This window comes from Anomaloglossus baeobatrachus, unplaced genomic scaffold (assembly GCF_048569485.1).
Source record: "Anomaloglossus baeobatrachus isolate aAnoBae1 unplaced genomic scaffold, aAnoBae1.hap1 Scaffold_567, whole genome shotgun sequence".
Taxonomy (NCBI): domain Eukaryota; kingdom Metazoa; phylum Chordata; class Amphibia; order Anura; family Aromobatidae; genus Anomaloglossus; species Anomaloglossus baeobatrachus.
Genome location: NW_027444928.1, coordinates 1 through 23,310, shown reverse-complemented (window position 1 = coordinate 23,310; position 23,310 = coordinate 1).

Here is a 23,310-nt window from a genome sequence, read left to right as displayed (position 1 = left end):
AAATTCTCCATAAATTTCTATGTGAGATAATCCAGCACTATGTGTGTTGTGACCCTCATTCTGCTGGTACGATGGACTCTTTACAGTGGTTGTTGTCTCCAGATGGGTTTTCCCTCAAGCTTCATGGAAGTTGCTGTGGTTGGGGAAAGCTGGATTGGCCCATCTGATTCTGACTCATGGCTCATTCTGACTTGTCTTTTTAGGATCACCCAGTCTCCTGGCTGGAGACCACGTGCTCCTGACACTGATTTAGGATCTGGAATTGGAGGATACACATGTTTAACACACTATATAGGCAGTTGTATACGGCTCCTACATCACTGGTCAGGATATCACACTGTATCTGCAGTATCTGTGAGAAATACAATCACGTTCATGAAAGAAGCGCAACGCGTTTCTCCCCTCTTCGCAATGTCAGATGGGTTCATCAGGGGCATCCCCAGGTACTGACCTCTATAATGACCTCTGCTATAGGATATGTACTTTTACCACTTTTTAGGAACTCCATCTTTTCATACCACCAGCACTATGAGTTTTTCAGCAGTAACGTTTTCCATACTGGATATGTTTCAGAGCAGACCTGAAAAGAAATTCACACAACACGCACAAAACTCATATAAACCTACTCATAGTAGATGTATATGACTAATCTGCAATCACCAGAGCAGTAGAGCGGATGAGGGGGTGTTTCTACGAGGTCTTTACAGTTTTTCTACCTTAATAGGCACACGTCTTACAAGACTGGATGTGTCTGGCCACCTGGGTACTGAGCAGTGGTGCCGCCCAGATCTTGTCCATCCCAACACCTTTGTCACATGGGTTACCTGGGCCATTATTGAGTAGAGCTCTCACGGCAGAGAAAGCTTACCGCCCTTTATCCACAGACCTTCCTCAGTCACTGGCTCCCTGCATCTCACACTCCGTTCCTTGCTGAATCGCTTGTTCCTGTAAGGATTTAAGAACACAAGGAGTTACCAATGTCACGGACGACGTGACAGGAGCCACCGAGGTACTGGTCTGCTTTGTATAAGGACTCTCAACTCTAGGCCCATTCACTGCTTCTTTGTTGTGCACCTGTGCGAGCATCTCCTCCGGCTGCTGCCTATATCCACATTTTGACTATCTTACCCCTTTCCGCTCTACGAACCACAGTGATCGCAAATCTTCATCTCATTCTCCTATTCCGATGGGAGAGGAGTGGTTTGATTTTTAATACCTCATGTTGTGTAACCTCAGCATATCCAGTGCAGAATCAACCAGCATCTTGGTATCTGGATCCATCTACGGAAAAACTCAAAATCTGCATTAGCAATGGCCTCATCCGAGACATGTTCAAAACCTGACGATTCTTGTTACATCAGAGCAATCATGAGATATGTCTGTCTGCTGTATCCTCCTTACAGATAAAAATATAAAGAACACTTAATAGAAAAACTCAATTGATGAACAAATTAAAACCTTAAATAATAGGTGTGACTTTCCACATCATCTTTCCCCCCTTTTTGAATCTATTATCCAAAACATAATTAGATTCAAAAAGTGTGTGGCCCCAGAGCTCTACATTTAGGCAAAAAAGTCACATTGTGAAGATTGTACCTAAACGGGAACAGCAGAAATATCGTTTTATGTGTAGCCTTATAATGGAAAACTATTTCATTGGCTTTTTAACCTTTGCTTGGACCACAGAAATCTGCATTACAAACTTTCTATAAAAAGAAAACAGATGATTCAATACATTATATATAAAACACAGAATTCCATAAATCATCCACATACTTTTAAACCAAATTATTGTAATTATGAATAAATTATTATTAATAAAAATTATTATTTTATCATTATTATTAACAACAATAATATTAATAACGTAACACAACCTCTGGATATAGAGGCGTTCATATTTGCAAAACTGAGGAAATCATCAGTAAATTTTCAGCATCTCTGTGATAATTCTGTCCATAAATACTATTACTTTTTATAAAATGCTGATTTACCATAGAAATCTATCTGATTAAACAGCTTCCCATGCTCTTGTATCTACCAATAAATCTAAACATTTACACAATTAAGTTTTATTCCTTTAGGATAAAATTAGTAAAATAAATTATACCTTTTCCAGTATAATTTGCAATGAATTAAATGCAGAAAGCCCTTTTTTTTTTGTTTGCTTGGGCTGCTCATTAAGGTGTAAACTTAAATAGATAGAACTAACCCCCCTTGTAACTTGATACTCTAGTGGAAGAACCTGTATTTTCATCCACCCCCTGTAGCCACAAACACACAAACAAGTTGTTCCTCCCCCAAAACAGGAAGTACACTATTTATTTCCACTGGACACAAGTCACATCTCTCTTCTGTTGGATTTTTTTTTTTTTTTTTTACCCTAAAACATGCAGCTCTCAGGATTTATTTGCCACATTCATAATTGGAATATTTATTTATCATGATATCTGCCGCAAAGGTACGTTATTTTAAGGGTTTTTTTTCTTATTTTATTGGTTAGTAATTAATAAGATATTCCTCCTTTTGACTGTCCTGACCCTATCCAACCTGCACCCTGGATTTATATTTAGTGTTTTCCACAACTACCCAATCATTCAATGTTCCATCTTTTAGTGCTATAAACATTTACTAACACTTCATATGTTATTTGGTGGGAGCAGTTTTGTCAACTTTACACAGATTTACTAACAAAATGGCCACTGCCAGAATAGCACATGGCTTTTCTCACACCTCCCCCCCCACTAACTTCCTTTCTTTGTCTCAAACATGCCTCGGCCACCATGTGGCCTTCATCCACCATTTTGGCATGTGGCAGGGAAAAAAGGACCTCACATCTGCTCCAACTCTCTCTCTCCTATTTTCTGTAGTCTGTACTTATATATATATATACAAACACACACACACACACACACACACACGTGTCCACAATCTAAGTCTAATTATAGATAAAAACACTTATTTTTCGGTCTAAGTATATAGTACTCCATCCAATCCATTGCTCAAACATTTACAGAGCACATGGTCTTCTTCACACATCCCCCGCCTTTTCTTTGTTTAAACCATGCATGCCTCGGCCACCATGTGCTTCATCCACCATTTTAAACCATGCATGCCTCAGCCATGTGCTTCGTCCACCATTTTAAAATCTGACCTAAAATGGCTGCAACCAAAAATAGCACATGGTTTATCACAGGATTGCAGCCTAGAGTCCCCCCATCCCAACAAAATCCACTCTCATCCGGATTTTTCCAGCACAACTAGACGCAACTTCACCAATTTCTCCATCTTTCTCTCAAGATAAACAACACCAAACAAGCAATCTTTCTCTATGCATACCAGATAAAAACAGACAAACAAAAAGACGGGGGAGATGACAAATAACTGAAACACTAAAGAAAACCTGCAGTTTGCAGCACACACTTCCAAATCCTTCCTTATACTGCCACGTGGTCCCTGTCTGATTTCTGCGTTCCATAATATACAAAAAATACCTAGTATCACCACTGACTACAAGGTGTCTATACCGGCCAATTCGCCTCTCTTGGAGGACTTATAACTAGCCTCTACAACACAGACTTCCGTTAACCTGCCTCTCTTGGAGGACATGTTAACTAGCCTCTACAACACAGACTTCCGTTAACCTGCCTCTCTTGGAGGACATGTTAACTAGCCTCTACAACACAGACTTCCGTTAACCTGCCTCTCTTGGAGGACATGTTAACTAGCCTCTACAACACAGACTTCCGTTAACCTGCCTCTCTTGGAGGACATGTTAACTAGCCTCTACAACACAGACTTCCGTTAACCTGCCTCTCTTGGAGGACATGTTAACTAGCCTAATAAAAAACCACCTAGTATCCCCCCTGACTACAAGGTGTCTATACCGGCCGATTCACTCCAGGAAAAATACTTTAAAAAGGTTAGATTTATGTATAACGTAAGGCTCTGCACTCAGTCTAGCTAAAGCTGGGCCCTTACATATGGCTCTGCACTTAAGTCTAGCTGATCTTGGCACTTACATCTGGCTCTGCACTCAGTGAGCTTGGCACTACAAAAAGCTCTGCACTCAATCTGAGCTTGGCACTTACATCTGGCTCTGCACTCAGTGAGCTTGGCACTACAAAAAGCTCTGCACTCAATCTGAGCTTGGCACTACAAAAACCACAAACCGTATCACAGGCAACCACAAACCATATACTTTACACGTTTTACAGACACCACTCACAAACCCACATGCTCTCTTCACAAATACACAACAGGCAGCAGGCAACTGAATATGTGACGGTTCTTCCGAAATTAATATGGCCAATAGCCGTGAGACCCGTCTGCCCGTCAACAGATACCCCAACAAACCGGACACAGTCAGGCAATCAGTGCCACACACCCCACCGAGACCACGGGAAGACTACAGATTATGAAAAATCAGCAGACCTACCGTACTCTCGTTCGGAAGTGATCAGTTTCCTGGGGTGTCCAGCACGTCATGCCATTCCAGTTGCCGGTTCATCAGGATTTCAGGTGTCTACGTCTATTGGCTCCACGTTGGGCACCAATAATGTTAAGGTGAACTCTTAACCAGAGATCACTAGTTGCCTACTGCCTGGCCTAATTGGTGTGGGTCGAGTGCATGCTTGAAAAATGAGATCAGACACAGTCGGATATTCATCTTTCCTCGACAGAAGTCAGCCCATGCTCTGCTTTATTACAACTGAGCTTGCTCTGATATAACCTTGCAAAGGGGCATGTCCGGATGTGTTCATTGGTCAGTGGGTCGAACAATGTATTAGTCCATGAGCTGATTGGTGGGCGTCATTGTAGGCGGGTCTATGACATCATTGGATGGATCCATGGCGAAGGTGATGGGAGGGACGTCATCTGGTGGATCCATGCTGGATGGTCTGGTCTGTAATGTCATCTGATCTTTGGGTTGGTCTTCTCTTATATGGTGGTCTTCTTTCATCTGGACATTCCTTGCATTCCAAGCAAGGTGTGGAGAAACAGGCAATGACAGCCACCTTTATATCTGTGCCATGTATATGATCTGAAACCTGAATTATGTAAGGCAAATCGACATATTTCCCACAATGCTCTATGTCCAGAGGTTAATTAAGTATTTCATTTTATGGCTCTCCTCAACATGTGTGCACCGGCGCCTTTGTTAGCCGCTTACCTGGCGATTACTTCCAGGCCTCCAGGTACAGGGCGTACATCCGGTTATCACCGCTTGCCTACCGATCGCTTCCACCCGCAGGCTTTGTGTACCAGGCGCCTAAGGTATTACTTCTGACCTTCATTGTTAGCCGTTCATCCGGCGATTATTTTTAGGTCACCTGATATAGGGCGCATATCAGGTCACTCTTGCCTGTTCACCCACTGTACTACCTCTTTTTACTGGATTCATTTTCTATTTATAACTATATTATTGTTGTGTCATATGGAAATGTAAAATTCAATTTTTTAATATATTTGTCTCAATAAAAATTACTTTTTAACTTTTCCACCTTTAAAACTCCTTTGTCCTCATGATTATTGGAGTGGTATGGGCTCAACACCTTTCATTGCATTGTGGTTGACCCTGTCTTGTTACTTAATGTGCCGCAGGTTTCTTTGCTGAATCCTGTTAGCAGTCTGCCTGTAACCTGATGTCTTTGGAGGATCTACTTTTCTGCCATCCTCTGTTTTGGATCCCTGGAACTCGTGTCCACACAGGACCCTTCTGCTCGGCCATGGACGTTTACAAGTACAGTAAAGGTGGCTTTACACACTGCAACATCGCAAACGACATCGCTGTAACGTCACCGGTTTTGTGACGTTACAGCGACCTCCCCAGCGACATTGCAGTGTGTGAAACGCATCAGCTTCTGACCCCTGCTGTGAAGTTGTGATCGCTACAAATCGTTCAGGACCATTCCTAGGTCCTTTGTTTCCCGCTGTGCAGCATGCATCGCTAGAAAGTCTCAGTGTGTAAAGGGGACTTTACAGCGACTTCCCTTTCAAATAGCAGCTTTACAACGTCCCCAACAACCAGCTAGGTCACTCTGCAGGTCCGGATCGCTGTTGCGTCGTTGGCCAGGTTTGCCTGTTTGACAGCTCACCAGCGACTCAACAGAGACTTGGGGAGGTCGCTATAACGTCACAAAACCGGTGACGTTACAGCGATGGCCTTTGCGATGTTGCAGTGTGTAAACCCAGCTTAAGAGAGACTGAATTATACTCTGACGCTTCTGCTGAACTTTGAGGATCCATTCCTGCTTAATTTGTTCCCAGCCTCTGCACCCTGCAACTGTTTAACCCTTCATGTTTTGTGCACTTGTATGAAGTAATACAAGAACTCTTTTTAGCAACCCTGTGTCTGTGTTTCCCTTGTACTAGACTCTATACAGACAGTATTTAACCCCTTACAAGATTCAGAAGCCGCGGATAGTCTGCAGGGTCTGGGAATATGGAAGCCCGTAGTAACAATCTGTGTGAAGTGACAGACACAATTCTTGCTGAGATACAGGCTTTAGAGACCAGCTGTGCAAGTCTGCAGGATCGTAATGACCACAATCTGCAGGTTTTTGGACAAACCATTCGAGATTTACGGACCCGGATTGAGGCAATAGAGGGGCGACTCCAAGCACCATCTTCACCCCTGGTTTCTGGAATCCACAAGTTGCCACTATTCCACTTTGGCGGTGAACGGGAAAAATTCAAGGGATTTATTAACCAATGCAAACTGTTTATTGCTGCTCATACATCACAGTTACTCAGTGAGCAATCGAGAGTGCTAACAATAATCATGCTGCTCACCAACAAGGCTCTTGCATGGGCTAATCCCCTGATTGAGACTCATGATGAATGTTTGAATAATCTGAATGATTTCATTTCAGCCATGGGTCAGGTGTATGATGACCCGAACCGAGGTGCTACAGCAGAAGCAGCCATGTTAACATTGCGTCAAAGTAAACGTTCTGTAGCAGAGTATGCCTTGGAGTTCAGAAGATGGGCCCTCAACACCACTTGGGACAGCTCCGCCAAGAAGTCTGTCTTCCGGAAAGGATTGTCTTCTGTGATTAAGGACGAACTTGCTCGTGCAGATCCTCCCTCTGCCTTGGGAGATTTCATCAATTTCTGCATTCGGATCGATGTCCGTCTTACTGAGCGCAGACAGGAGAGAGTATCTGAAAATTACCGTATTAACAATTTCCTTCCTTCTTCAGCTAAGGAGTCTCTTGGTAGGAGAACTCGAGACCCTGAACCTGAATCCATGCAGGTGGACTCTCTACAGAGACGGGTCAGTGACGCACGCAAGGAACATCGACTGAAGGAAAACTTATGCTTCTATTGCGGTAAGTCAGGGCATTTCCTTACAAACTGCCCCAGCCGATCCCGTAAGACGACCGCAGCGGGCGTACACTGTGACTGCTGTGACAGGAGATCTGTAATATCTGAATCACGGGCTCCAGAGAGATCAGCAGCTATAGACATTGATTATTCGGACCTGAGCTCCGTTATTTCTGACTCCGATTCCCATATCAATGCTGCAGTGTTTCAGGTTTCCTCAGCAGTGTCTCAGCCGAGCTGTAAGAAGAACAATTCTCATATATTTCTCTCCATCAAGCTCTGGGTTAACACAGTCAGGGTGTCTAGCTCTGCTACGATGGGTGTCTAGCTCGTCTACGATGGGCGTCTTTCTCTGCTATGATGGGTGTCTAGCTCGTCTACGATGGGTGTCTAGCTCGTCTACGATGGGTGTCTAGCTCGTCTACGATGGGTGTCTAGCTCGTCTACGATGGGTGTCTAGCTCTGCTACGATGGGTGTCTAGCTCTGCTACGATGGGTGTCTAGCTCTGCTACGATGGGTGTATAGATCTGCTATGATTGATTCCGGAGCAAGCGGCAATTTTATGGACATTTCCTTTGCCCAGAAACATGGGATACGTTCTGTGAAGAAGGCTACTCCTGTACAGATGGAGACTGTGGATGGTTCACTGTTTGTCTCCTGATCCACTGGTCCAGAGGTTGAGTCCCTGAAGATTCTCCTGGGTAACAATCAAGAGAGACTGTCTCTTATGCTCATCTCTTCTCCCCATTTTCCCATCATCCTGGGATTGCCATGGCTGCAGGCTCAGAACCCCACAATAAATTGGGAAACTAAGGAGCTGCATTTTCCAGAGAAGCAGAAGCAGATAAGTCCTGGGGTTTCAGTCTGTTCAGCCCCTAAGATACCCACACCAGTCTCCGAGCTACCAGCAATATACTGTGAGTATGCGGATGTGTGTGATAAGCGGAACGCTGACCACCTCCCCCCCCCCCCGTCCCTATGATTGTCCAATTGAACTTTTACCTGGTGCTGAGATACCCTTTGGCAAAATTTACCCCCTGGCTGGACCAGAGTAAAAGCATTGAAGGACTATAAAGATGAAAATTTAGCCTAGGGTTTCATTCGCCCCTCTTCATCTCCTGCAGGCGCACCCATCTTTTTTGTGAAAAAGAAAGTCTATGCAGGGCCTGAGAGATCTTTCTATTGGGAGCTCAATAAGGTCATAATCAGAAACCGCTACCCATTGCCTTTGATCCCTGAATTATTAGAAAGAGTTCAGCATGCAAAGATATTTTCTAAATTGGATCTCCGTGGGGCCTATAATTTGGTCGGCATTAGACCTGGGGATGAATGGAAGACGGCATTCAGGTCACGCTATGGACATTTTGAATATCTAGTTATGCCGTTCGGCCTGAGTAATGCCACAGCTACCTTCCAACATCTAGTTGATATTTTCAGGGATCTCTTGGATACATTTGTGGTGATTTATCTAGACGATATTTTGTTTTTTTTTCTAGCTCCACAGATGAACATCATAGACTTGTGAGGATGGTCTTAGAGCGCCTTCGACAGAACCATCTTTATATCAAACTGGAAAAGTGTGAATTCCATCGGACCAAGATTCAATTTTTGGGGTACGTAATGTTTTCACAGGGAATAAGCATGGATGAAAGCAAAACTCAAGCCATCAAAGACTGGCCAGCTCCCAAGAATGTAAAAGGAGGTTCAGCACTTCATCGGGTTTGCCAATTTCTATCGGCGTTTCATCAGGAACTTTTCTGAGGTAGTGTCACCTATCACACAACTTACCCGTAAGAAGTCTACTTTCACCTAAACGCCTCAAGCCCAAGAAGCATTTTCCCTTTTGAAGAGTAAATTCTCCTCAGCGCCTATCTTAGTGCATCCTAACCCTGAGCTTGCCTTCATAGTAGAGGTGGATGCCTCGGACTGCGCCATCGGTGCCATACTCTCACAGAGGACAGGTAAGAAGAATGTTTTACATCCCTGTGCTTTCTGTTCCCAGCGGTGGTCTTCAGCGGTAAGGAACTATGACGTGGGCAATAGAGAATTGCTGGCCATTATTTCTGCCTTCAAGGAATGGAGACACCTTCGTCAGGGAGCGGCACAGCAGATAATTGTCCTGACTGATCACCGCAATCTGGAATTTATCAGGTCGGCCAAATGCTTGACTCCTCGCCAGGCTTGTTGGAGCCTTTTCTTAAATCAATTTAGTTTTATCGTCTCCTATAGGCCTGGGTCACGCAACGGGAAGGCTGATGCACTGTCTAGGATCTTCTCGACTGACACCATTCCATTCACGCCTCCTAAGACCATTCTTCCCGATTCCAGCTTCCTCGGACTGATTCATAATCAAGACTTGCTTAATGACATCAAGGAGGCATATCATTCAGATTCCTTGCTAGCAAATCCATCTGATGAAGTAAGTCTGGTCTTCAAAAATGGTGTGTGGTTTCAAGGGCAAAGTATGTACATACCTGAGGCGGTCAGATTGAGAGTTCTGCAACTCGTTCATGATTCAAAAATAAACCTACACAGAAAACTCCACAAATATATTCACATAATAAAATAGATATCTTTTATTAACAAATTGCAATAAAAATAGATTAAAATTCAGAAGAAAAGTGGACACAAGAAAACACCTTGGTCCATGCGGTAATAAATAACAAATAATATTCTTACAATTAACACCCGAAAGTAATCCCATACAGAATTTCACATATAATGCAATAATTTCTAATACCACAAGGTGGCAATCTATACCCAGGAATTCACTATATCTGTGTGGAAAAGTCCATGTAATTCGCTGCACTACAGAAGGTCCTCACTAGTTAAATCTCACTCCAAATGGAGTATAGCGCTAGGAACCACAGCCAAGGATAAGGTAAATAGAATCCAAGGACAATAAAACAGACAGATTAGAGGTCGCCACCTAGTGTGATCACAGGGAACAAAGATATTTACCGCAAGGACCCCCCTTGACGTACGTTTTGCCGCCGCGCTTCTTCAGGACACCCCTTCTGAAAAAGATTCAAGACTCCACGTTCTTCACCTACAGGTCTATGACAGCCCCTACCTATTCCATCCCGTCCATGGGGATCCATTGCAATGGACTTTATTGTAGAATTGCCAAATTGCCAACCACCCAAGGGAAGAACACTATTGTGGTGGTGGTGGACCGTTTAACGAAAGCAGCTCATTTTATCCCCTGTGTCGGCTTACCCACTGCAAAACAGACATCTGACCTAATCATTCAAAATGTGTTCCGTCTGCATGGAGTACCAGATGAGGTTATTTCTGATCGAGGGATGCAATTCACTTCAAGGTTCTGGCAGAATTTTTGTACGGCATTAGACATCAAAGTTAATCTTCTGCCTTTCACCCCCAGACAAATGGACAAACTGAGTGGACCAACCAGACCTTGGAACAGTATCTCCGCTGTTTCATCTGCCATCTACAGGGTGACCGGGTGGATCTACTCCCACTGGCTGAGTTTTCATATAACAACTCTCAGAGCGCCTCCACTAAATAGTCTCCTTTTTATGCTAATCTGGGCTATCACCCTAATATTCTTCCTCGCCTTCCCATAGATTCGCCCTTACCAGCTGTGGCTGACAGAATCTCTCCGCTACAGCAGAATTTTGATCTTCTAAAGGAGAACCTGGGATCGGCTCAAGAGGGGTATAAGAAAGCAGCTGATATGTTTCGTGAGCCTGCACCAGCCTTCAAGGTAGGAGATTTGGTCTGGCTATCAACCAGAAACCTTAAGTTGAGAATTCCATCATCTAAGTTGGGACAAAAGTATGTTGGACCCTACAAGATCACGAAGATTGTAAGTGCTGAGGCTTGTCGTCTTCAACTGCCCAGAACTGAGAATCCATCCTGTGTTTCACGTTTCTCTCCTAAAGGCAGCAGTACCAAATACATTTCCTGGACGTTCCCCTTCCCCTCCTGATCCAGAAATCGGCTACAATATCTGATTAAGTGGCAGGGCTACTCATCGGAAGACAACTCTTGGGAACCAGTCGACAACATCAATGCTCCCCGCTTACTCCGCCAGTTCCATGAGAGGTACCCAGACAAGCCTGGTCTGGGGTCGTCTAGAGGCCGTCCCTAAGGGGGGTGGAGTAATGTGAGGTTTTCAGACTTTTGGCCTTGTTTTGTCATTTTGCTTTATTCTCTTTTTTCTTCATAGGCCATCTTGCTTCCTGTTCTGTTGCCCTCAGTCAATATGGATTCCTCAGTTTCTATGTTCCCACCCTGTTCCCTGCCAATTACCTGCTTAAGCCTCCTCAGCTGATGGACCAGTGCTTCTGAATCCTGTTTGCAGTCTGCCTGTAACCTGATCTCCTGAAGTCTTTGGAGGATCTACTTTTCTGCCATCCTCTGGTTTGGATCCTGGAACTCGTGTCCACACAGGACCCTTCTGCTCGGCCATGGACATTTACAAGTACAGTAATGAGAGACTAAATTATACTTTGACGCTTCTGCTGAACTTTGAGGATCCATTCCTGCTTAATTTGTTCCCAGCCTCTGCACCCTGCAACTGTTTAACCCTTCATGTTTTGTGCACTTGTATGAAGTAATACAAGAACTGTTTAGTAAACCTGTGTTTCCCTTGTACCTTGCACCAGACTCTATACAAACAGTATTTAACACCTTAGAATTTCTTTGGTGTGTGGGAGGAAACCCACGCAAACATGGGGAGAACATACAAAACTCTTGCACATGTTGTCCGTGGTGGCATTGGAATCCAGGACCCCAGTGCTGCAAGACTGTAGTGCTAACCACTGAGCCATGTAGAAATGTGGTTCATTGGGTAATTTGGAGCAGGTTGTAATAAGTAGCAATTATTATTTAGATGCTTCACTGGCAGCTCTTGAACAAGGACCTATCATGAAATGTGCGGATTTGTGGCACACAGTGTTCCCTACACTGCACCTCTCTATTCTACACAATTGTTCTATCTCAGCTACCTTTCATTAAGGCCCTGTGCGCACTAGAAAAAGGAATTTTCTTAAGAAAATTCCGGAGGTTCAGTAATATTTCTGCACTTCCGGGAAAATACCGCACCGAAATCCGCATGCAGTTTGTTGCGGAAATGCCGCAGCCAGCGTCTTACTGGCTACTGGAGGAATCTCCAGTAATACCAGGCCTGGCCGCGGTTATATGCACTGAACTCCGGAGCTGTCACCTAAGCTCCGGAGTGCAGCCTAGACTAAACTGTGAGCACCGAGTGTTTGATTCCCCAGCGATTGCCGTTTAGTTAAGGCCGAGCTGATATCCGGAGCTCAGTTGACAGCTCTGGAGTGCAGCCCGGTCTCTCTACAGCGGTGACCTGAGCTCCGGAGATCAGCCCGGCCTGAACTTAGCTGCAATCGCTGGGGAATCAAACACTCGGTGCTCACAGTTTAGTCTACGCCGCACTCCGGAGCTCAGGTGACTGAATCCAGGCCTGGCATTACTGGAGATTCCTCCAGTAGCCAGTCTCGCTGCTACCTGCAGAAAAGAATAGACATGCAATTGTTTTTCCTGCGAGAATCCCACAGCAAAACATGCAGCTGTCAAAATCCGCATAGTGCGTACAGCATTTTTTTCTCCATAGGATTTGCTGGTGATTCACTGCAGAGATGTTATGAACATGCCAATCCGCGGGAAATTCCGTCTAGTGCGCACAGGGCCTAAACCTCCAGCTAAGCTAACTGTGCAGCAGCCCCGGCGGCAGCAGCTTCCCTAATGATTCACAATCACAAAGTGGCATTGCCGCATGTCAACAATTTATATGCAGACAGACATGTGACTTAGGCAGCCAATCACAGAAGCCCTTGTGTCTGAACCCTGTGGATGTTTTCTGCACCGTAACTGGCTGCAAGAACATCCACAAATAAAGAGCGGAAAAAAAAAAGGCGCCACTCCTCTGGCTTCTCCCGAGTCCCCTCCCCCTCTTTAAACACATCCCCCCCATTCATCATACAGGATTCATCATACAGCACCACAATCCTCTCATAACGTTATTGAAAAACGCGATCAGTGATCGAACAAAACCAAACATTGCCGACTTTTGGGGAAAGAGCTCGTGTTACCCAGCCCGAACCGAACAGGCTACGGCTCGTACCGAATGTGAAAACAGCAAACCTTTACCAAACAGGTTCACTCATCTCTAGCAGTAAGGAGTCCCCTCCCTCCCCCGGCATTAAGTGAAGATGTCCCCCACCCAGTAAAAAGCCCCCCCGCCCTTCCAGGGCTAACAGTGAGGAGTTTCCCCCCCCCCTCTCTCTCTCCGGGCACACAGTGAGGAGCCCCCCTCCTCCTCTCTCTCTCTCTCTCTATCCGGGCACACAGTGAGGAGCCCCCCTCCTCCTCTCACTCTCTCTCCGGGCACACAGTGAGGAGCCCCCCCTCCTCTCTCTCTCTCTCTCCGGGCACACAGTGAGGAGCCCCCCTCCTCCTCTCTCTCTCTCTCCGGGCACACAGTGAGGAGCCCCCCTCCTCCTCTCTCTCTCTCTCCGGGCACACAGTGAGGACCCCCCCTCCTCCTCTCTCTCTCTCTCTCCGGGCACAGAGTGAGGAGCCCCCCTCCTCCTCTCTCTCTCTCTCTCCGGGCACACAGTGAGGAGCCCCCCTCCTCCTCTCTCTCTCTCTCCGGGCACACAGTGAGGAGCCCCCCTCCTCCTCTCTCTCTCCGGGCACACAGTGAGGAGCCCCACCTCCTCCTCTCTCTCCGGGCACACAGTGAGGAGCCCCCCCTCCTCCTCTCTCTCTCCGGGCACACAGTGAGGAGCCCCCCTCCTCCTCTCTCTCTCTCTCCGGGCACACAGTGAGGAGCCCCCCCCCCTCTTTCTCCGGGCACACAGTGAGGAGCCCCCCCCCTCTTTCTCCGGGCACACAGTGAGGAGCCCCCCCCTCTCATCTCCGGGCACACAGTGAGGAGCCCCCCTCTCTCTCTCCGGGCACACAGTGAGGAGCCCCCTCTCTCTCACTCCGGGCACACAGTGAGGAGCCCCCTCTCTCTCTCTCCGGGCACACAGTGAGGAGCCCCCCCTCTCTCTCCGGGCACACAGTGAGGAGCCCCCTCTCTCTCTCCGGGCACACAGTGAGGAGCCCCCCTCTCTCTCTCCGGGCACACAGTGAGGAGCCCCCCCTCTCTCTCCGGGCACACAGTGAGGAGCCCCCCTCTCTCTCTCCGGGCACACAGTGAGGAGCCCCCCTCTCTCTCTCCGGGCACACAGTGAGGAGCCCCCCTCTCTCTCTCCGGGCACACAGTGAGGAGCCCCCTCTCTCTCTCCGGGCACACAGTGAGGAGCCCCCTCTCTCTCTCCGGGCACACAGTGAGGAGCCCCCCTCTCTCTCTCCGGGCACACAGTGAGGAGCCCCCCTCCTCCTCTCTCTCTCTCCGGGCACACAGTGAGGAGCCCCCCTCCTCTCCTCTCTCTCTCCGGGCACACAGTGAGGAGCCCCCCTCCTCCTCTCTCTCTCCGGGCACACAGTGAGGAGCCCCCCTCCTCCTCTCTCTCTCTCCGGGCACACAGTGAGGAGCCCCCCTCCTCCTCTCTCTCCCGGGCACACAGTGAGGAGCCCCCCTCCTCCTCTCTCTCCGGGCACACAGTGAGGAGCCCCCCCCTCCTCCTCTCTCTCTCCGGGCACACAGTGAGGAGCCCCCCCCTCCTCCTCTCTCTCCGGGCACACAGTGAGGAGCCCCCCTCCTCCTCTCTCTCTCCGGGCACACAGTGAGGAGCCCCCCTCCTCCTCTCTCTCTCCGGGCACACAGTGAGGAGCCCCCCTCCTCCTCTCTCTCTCCGGGCACACAGTGAGGAGCCCCCCTCCTCCTCTCTCTCTCCGGGCACACAGTGAGGAGCCCCCCTCCTCCTCTCTCTCCGGGCACACAGTGAGGAGCCCCCCTCCTCCTCTCTCTCTCGGGCACACAGTGAGGAGCCCCCCTCCTCCTCTCTCTCTCCGGGCACACAGTGAGGAGCCCCCCTCCTCCTCTCTCTCCGGGCACACAGTGAGGAGCCCCCCTCCTCCTCTCTCTCCGGCACACAGTGAGGAGCCCCCCCCCTCTTCTCTCCGGGCACACAGTGAGGAGCCCCCCCCCTCTTTCTCCGGGCACACAGTGAGGAGCCCCCCCTCTCTCTCCGGGCACACAGTGAGGAGCCCCTCTTCTCTCTCCGGGCACACAGTGAGGAGCCCCCTCTCTCTCTCTCCGGGCACACAGTGAGGAGCCCCCTCTCTCTCTCCGGGCACACAGTGAGGAGCCCCCTCTTTCTCCGGGCACACAGTGAGGAGCCCCCCCTCTCTTCCGGGGCACACAGTGAGGAGCTCCCCTCTCTCATCTCCGTGGGCACACAGTGAGGAGCCCCCTCTCTCTCTCCGGGCACACAGTGAGGAGCCCCGCTCTCTCTCTCTCCGGGCACACAGTGAGGAGCCCCCTCTTTCTCCAGGGCACTACAGTGAGGAGCCCCCCCTCTCTCTCCGGGCACACAGTGAGGAGCCCCCTCTCTCTCTCCGGGCACACAAGTGAGGAGGCCCCCTCTCTCTCTCCGGGCACACAGTGAGGAGCCCCCTCTCTCTCTCTCCGGGCACACAGTGAGGAGCCCCCTCTCTCTCTCCGGGCACACAGTGAGGAGCCCCTCTCTCTCATCCGGGCACACAGTGAGGAGCCCCCTCTCTCTCTCCGGGCACACAGTGAGGAGCCCCCTCTCTCTCTCCGGGCAACACAGTGAGGAGCCCCCTCTCTCTCTCCGGGCACACAGTGAGGAGCCCCCTCTCTCTCTCCGGGCACACAGTGAGGAGCCCCCTATCTCTCTCCGGGCACACAGTGAGGCCCCCCCTCCTCTCTCTCTCTCTCGGGCACACAGTGAGGAGCCCCCCCTCCTCTCTCTCTCTCTCCGGGCACACAGTGAGGAGCCCCCCTCCTCTCATCTCTCTCCGGGCACACAGTGAGGAGCCCCCCTCTCTCTCCGGGCACACAGTGAGGAGCCCCCCTCTCTCTCCGGGCACACACAGTGAGGAGCCCCCCTCTCTCTCCGGGCACACAGTGAGGAGCCCCCCTCTCTCTCCGGGCACACAGTGAGGAGCCCCCCTCCTCTCTCTTCCGGGCACACAGTGAGGAGCCCCCCTCCTCCTCTCTCTCCGGGCACACAGTGAGGAGCCCCCCTCCTCCTGCTCTCTTCCGGGCACACAGTGAGGAGCCCCCCTCTCTCTCTCCGGGCACACAGTGAGGAGCCCCCCTCTCTCTCTCCGGGCACACAGTGAGGAGCCCCCCTCTCTCCTCTCTCTCACTCTCTCTCTCTCTCTCTCCGGGCACACAGTGAGGAGCCCCCCTCCTCCTCTCTCTCCGGGCACACAGTGAGGAGCCCCCTCCTCCTCTCTCTCCGGGCACACAGTGAGGAGCCCCCCTCCTCCTCTCTCTCCGGGCACACAGTGAGGAGCCCCCCTCCTCCTCTCTCTCCGGGCACACAGTGAGGAGCCCCCGCTCCTCTCTCTCTCTCTCCGGGCACAGCAGTGAGGAGCCCCCCTCCTCTCTCCTCTCCGGGCACACAGTGAGGAGCCCACCCCCCTCTCTCTCCGGGCACACAGTGAGGAGCCCCCACCCTCTCTCTCCGGGCACACAGTGAGGAGCCCCCTCCTCTCTCTCTCCGGGCACACAGTGAGGAGCCCCCCTCCTCCTCTCTCTCCGGGCACACAGTGAGGAGCCCCCCTCTTCTCTCTCTCCGGGGCACACAGTGAGGAGCCCCCCTCTCTCTCTCTCCGGGCACACACAGTGAGGAGCCCCCCTCTCTCTCTCCGGGCACACAGTGAGGAGCCCCCCTCCTCTCTCTCTCCGGGCACACAGTGAGGAGCCCCCCTCCTCCTCTCTCTCCGGGCACACAGTGAGGAGCCCCCTCCTCCTCTCTCTCCGGGCACACACAGTGAGGAACCCTCTCTCTCTCGTCCGGGCACACAGTGAGGAGCCCCCCTCCTCCTCTCTCTCCAGGCACACAGTGAGGAGCCCCCCCTCCTCTCTCTCTCTCCGGGCACACAGTGAGGAGCCCCCCTCTCTCTCTCCGGGCACACAGTGAGGAGCCCCCTCTCTCTCTCCGGGCACACAGTGAGGAGCCCCCCTACCTCTCTCTCTCTCCGGGCACACAGTGAGGAGCCCCCTCCTCTCTCTCTCTCTCCGGGCATACAGTGAGGAGCCCCCCTCCTCTCTCTCTCTCACGGGCACACAGTGAAGAGCCCCCCCCTCTCTCTCTCCGGGCACACAGTGAGGAGCCCCCCTCTCTCTCTCCGGGCACACAGTGAGGAGCCCCCCCCTCTCTCTCCGGGCACACAGTGAGGAGCCCCCCCCTCTCTCTCCGGGCACACAGTGAGAGCCCCCTCTCTCTCTCTCCGGGCACACAGTGAGGAGCCCCCCTCCCTCTCTCCGGGCACACAGTGAGGAGCCCCCCTCTCTCTCTCCGGGCACACAGTGAGGAGCCCCCCTCTCTCTCTCCGGGCACACAGTGAGGAACCCCCTCTCTCTCTCCGGGCACACAGTGAGGAGCCCCCTCCTCCTCTCTCTCCAGGCACACCGTGAGGAGCCCCCCTCCTCTCTTCTCTCTCAGGGCACACCGTGAGGAGCCCCCTCTCTCTCTCTCTCCGGGCACACAGTGAGGAGCCCCTCTCTCTCTCTCTCCGGGCACACAGTGAGGAGCCCCCTCTCTCTCTCTCCGGGCACACAGTGAGGAGCCCCCTCTCTCTCTCTCTCCCGGGCACACAGTGAGGAGCCCCCCTCTCTCTCTCTCTCTCTCTCCGGGCACACAGTGAGGAGCCCCCCTCCTCTCTCTCTCTCTCCGGGCACACAGTGAGGAGCCCCCCCTCCTCTCTCTCTCTCTCCGGGCACACAGTGAGGGAGCTCCCCCTCCTCTCTCTCTCTCTCCGGGCACACCAGTGAGGAGCCCCCCCTCCTCCTCTCTCTCCAGGGCACACAGTGAGGAGCCCCCCTCCTCTCTCTCTCTCGGGCACACCGTGAGGAGCCCCCCTCTCTCTCTCCGGGCACACAGTGAGAGCCCCCTCTCTCTCTCTCTCTCCGGGCACACAGTGAGGAGCCCCCCTCTCTCTCTCTCTCCGGGCACACAGTGAGGAGCCCCCTCCTCCTCTCTCTCCGGGCACACAGTGAGGAGCCCCCCCCCCGTCTCTCTCCGGGCACACAGTGAGGAGCCCCCCTCCTCTCTCTCTCCGGGCACACAGTGAGGAGCCCCCCTCCTCTCTCTCTCTCCGGGCACACAGTGAGGAAGCCCCCCTCCTCTCTCTCTCTCCGGGCACACAGTGAGGAGCCCCCCTCCTCTCTCTCTCTCCGGGCACACAGTGAGGAGCCCCCTCCTCTCTCTCTCTCCGGGCACACAGTGAGGAGCCCCCTCTCTCTCTCCGGGCACACAGTGAGGAGCCCCCCTCTCTCTCCGGGCACACAGTGAGGAGCCCCCCTCCTCTCTTCTCTCTCCGGGCACACAGTGAGGAGCCCCCCTCCTCTCTCTCTCTCTCTCCGGGCACTACAGTGAGGAGCCCCCCTCCTCTCTCTCTCTCGGGCACACAGTGAAGAGCCCCCCCCTCTCTCTCCGGGCACACAGTGAGGAGCCCCCCCTCTCTCTCTCCGGGCACACAGTGAGGAGCCCCCCCCCTCTCTCTCTCCGGGCGCACACAGTGAGGAGCCCCCTCTCTCTCTCCGGGCACACAGTGAGGAGCCCCCTCTCTCTCTCCGGGCACACCAGTGAGGAGCCACCTCCCTCTCTCCGGGCACACAGTGAGGAGCCCCCTCTCTCTCTCCGGGCACACAGTGAGGAGCCCCCTCTCTCTCTCCGGGCACACAGTGAGGAGCCCCCTCTCTCTCTCCTCCGGGCACACAGTGAGGAGCCCCCTCTCTCTCTCTCCGGGCACACAGTGAGGAGCCCCCTCTCTCTCTCTCCGGGCACACAGTGAGGAGCCCCCTCTCTCTCTCTCCGGGCACACAGTGAGGAGCCCCCTCTCTCTCTCTCCGGGCACACAGTGAGGAGCCCCCTCTCTCTCTCCGGGCACACAGTGAGGAGCCCCCTCTCTCTCTCCGGGCACAGCAGTGAGGAGCCCCCTCTCTCTCTCCGGGCACACAGTGGAGGAGCCCCCCTCTCTCTCTCCGGGCACACAGTGAGGAGCCCCCTCTCTCTCTCCGGGCACACAGTGAGGATGCCCCCCTCTCTCTCTCCGGGCACACAGTGAGGAGCCCCCCTCCTCTCTCTCTCTCTCTCCGGGCACACAGTGAGGAGCCCCCCCTCCTCTCTCTCTCTCTCCGGGCATACAGTGAGGAGCCCCCCTCCTCTCTCTCTCTCCGGGCACACAGTGAGGAGCCCCCCCCTCTCTCTCCGGGCACACAGTGAGGAGCCCCCCCCTCTCTCTCCGGGCACACAGTGAGGAGCCCCCCCCTCTCTCTCCGGGCACACAGTGAGGAGCCCCCTCTCTCTCTCTCCGGGCACACAGTGAGGAGCCCCCTCTCTCTCTCTCCGGGCACACAGTGAGGAGCCCCCTCCCTCTCTCACGGGCACACAGTGAGGAGCCCCCTCTCTCTCTCCGGGCACACAGTGAGGAGCCCCCTCTCTCTCTCCGGGCACACAGTGAGGAGCCCCCTCTCTCTCTCCGGGCACACAGTGAGGAACCCCTCTCTCTCTCCGGGCACACAGTGAGGAGCCCCCCTCCTCCTCTCTCTCCGGGCACACAGTGAGGAGCCCCCCTCCTCTCTCTCTCTCCGGGCACACCGTGAGGAGCCCCCCCCCTCTCTCTCCGGGCACACAGTGATGGAGCCCCCTCTCTCTCTCTCTCTCCGGGCACACAGTGAGGAGCCCCCTCTCTCTCTCTCTCCGGGCACACAGTGAGGAGCCCCCTCTCTCTCCGGGCACACAGTGAGGAGCCCCCTCTCTCTCTCTCTCCGGGCACACAGTGAGGAGCCCCCCTCCTCTCTCTCTCCGGGCACACAGTGAGGAGCCCCTCCTCTCTCTCTCTCTCTCTCCGGGCATACAGTGAGGAGCCTGCCCCTCCTCTCTCTCTCTCCTCCGGGCACACAGTGAAGAGCCCCCCCCCTCTCTCTCCGGGCACACAGTGAGGAGCCCCCCCCTCTCTCTCCGGGCACACAGTGAGGAGCCCCCCCTCTCTCTCCGGGCACACAGTGAGGAGCCACCCCCCTCTCTCTTCCGGGCACACAGTGAGGAGCCCCCCCCTCTCTCTCCGGGCACACAGTGAGGAGCCCCCCCCTCTCTCTCCGGGCACACAGTGAGGAGCCCCCTCTCTCTCCGGGCACACAAGTGAGGGAGCCCCCCTCCCTCTCTCCGGGCACACAGTGAGGAGCCCCCTCTCTCTCTCCGGGCACACAGTGAGGAGCCCCCCTCTCTCTCTCTCCGGGCACACAGTGAGGAGCCCCCTCTCTCTCTCCGGGCACACAGTGAGGAACCCCTCTCTCTCTCCGGGCACACAGTGAGGAGCCCCCCTCCTCCTCTCTCTCTCTCAGGCACACAGTGAGGAGCCCCCCTCCTCTCTCTCTCCGGGGCACACAGTGAGGGAGCCCCCCTCCTCTCTCTCTCTCCGGGCACACAGTGAGGAGCCCCCCTCCTCTCTCTCTCGTCCGGGCACACAGTGAGGAGCCCCCCTCCTCTCTCTCTCTCCGGGCACACAGTGAGGAGCCCCCTCTCTCTCTCCGGGCACACAGTGAGGAGCCCCCCTCTCTCTCTCCGGGGCACACAGTGAGGAGCCCCCTCTCTCTCTCCGGGCACACAGTGAGGAGCCCCCTCTCTCTCTCCGGGCACACAGTGAAGAGCCCCCTCTCTCTCTCCGGGCACAACAGTGAGGAGCCCCCTCCTCTCTCTCCGGGCACATCAGTGAGGAGCCCCCCCTCCTCTCTTCTCTCTCTCCGGGCATACAGTGAGGAGCCCCCCTCCTCTCTCTCTCTCTCCGGGCACACAGTGAAGAGCCCCCCCCTCTCTCTCCGGGCACACAGTGAGGAGCCCCCCCCTCTCTCTCCGGCACACAGTGAGGAGCCCCCCCCTCTCTCTCCGGGCACACAGTGAGGAGCCCCCTCTCTCTCTCTCCCGGGCACACAGTGAGGAGCCCCCTCCCTCTCTCTCGGGCACACAGTGAGGAGCCCCCTCCTCTCTCTCTCTCTCAGTGCATACAGTGAGGAGCCCCCCTCCTCTCTCTCTCTCCGGCACACAGTGAAGAGCCCCCCCTCTCTCTCGTCCGGGCACACAGTGAGGAGCCCCCCCCTCTCTCCTCCGGGCACACAGTGAGGAGCCCCCTCCTCTCATCCGGGTCACACAGTGAGGAGCCCCCTCTCTCTCTCCGGGCACACCAGTGAGGAGCCCCCTCTCTCTCTCCGGGCACACAGTGAGGAGCCCCCTCTCTCTCTCCGGGCACACAGTTAGGAGCCCCCCTCTCTCTCTTCCGGGCACACACAGTGAGGAGCCCCTCTCTCTCTCCGGGCACACAGTGAGGAGCCCCCTCTCTCTCTCCGGGCACACAGTGAGGAGCCCCTCTCTCTCTCTCCAGGGCACACAGTGAGGAGCCCCCTCTCTCTCTCCGGGCACACAGTGAGGAGCCCCCCCCCCCCTCTCTCTCCGGGCACACAGTGAGGAGCCCCCCTCCTCCTCTCTCTTCCGGGCACACAGTGAGGAGCCCCCCCTCCTCTCTCTCTCCTCGGGCACACAGTGAGGAGCCCCCCCCTCCTCTCTCTCTCTCCGGGCACACAGTGAGGAGCCCCCCTCCTCTCAAATTCAAATTCAAATTCAAATTCAAATATGCTTTATTGGCAGGACCAAAATACAATTAGTGTTGCCAAAGCAAGAGAAATACAGTAAGTGTGGTGGGAGGGGATCAGGGTTATGGGGAGTTGGGGGGCACAATTTGGGCTCTGACAGTCCATTTAGGGGTCTTAGGTTCCCCTCAGCTTATGACATGTGGTGACATATTGGGCGGCGATCTCCACCATTGATTCCTCTTCCCCCAGTAGGAAGCGGAGTTTCATGTCCTCATCCATGGATGGAAAGCCCGGGCTATGGGTGGTAAATTTCTGGAAGTGGGAGCCCCTCACTGCTGAGTATTTGTCACAGTGCAGTAGGAAATGCGTCTCGTCCTCCAGAGCCCCCTGCTGGCAGTGCTGGCACAGTCTGTTCTCTCGCAGCTTGTATGTCTGTCGGTGCCGCCCTGTTTCCACCTCTAGGCTGTGGGCACTCAGTCTGTACAGGCTCAGGGTCTGCCTGTCTTTGGGGTGGCGTAGCCTTTCCAGATATGGGGCCAGAGTGTAGTCCCTCCGCAGTGACCGGTAGATGGTGAGTTTCTGGAGTTCTCTAATTCACTCTTCCAGTCCTCTATGTATTGCATCTTGCAGCTCTCTGAGATCTCTTTTATTTGGGCTTTTGTCAGGGGGTCTTGCTGACTTTGGCTGGACTGGCTGCCGGGGTTCCTGGCTTGCTCTGGGCTCCGGCTCAGCAGGGCTTTATGATGGTAGGAGCTGGGGTTGCTCGTTCTGTGTGTGTGCCTGGTGTGATAGCGCCCTCTTGTGTATAGTGAACCATAAGGGGAATCGGCCCAGCTCTGCCCTACAGGCTATGTTTGAGGTGCTGCGATGGACTTGGAGGAGATATTTACAGAACTCCATGTGGAAGACTTCGGTAGGGCTGGAATCCCACTTTGTGTGGTCTGGGTAGGTCACTGGGCCCCATACCTCGCTGCCATATAGCAGTATAGGGGTGATGACGCTGTCAAATATCTTGAGCCAGACTCTCACAGGTGGTTTGAGGTGGTACAGTTGTCTTCTGATGGCATAGAAGGTTCTGCATGCTTTTCCTTTCAGGGCTTCTGCTGCTTGCTTAGAGGCTCCCGTTATTGCTTAGCTCCAGACCGAGGTAGGTATAGCTGCTGGTTTTCTCCAGCGTGGAGCTATTTAATGTGAAGGAGGGAGTGTTTATTTTGTTCTGGTTCCTCTTCTGAAACACCATGACTTTGGTCTTCTT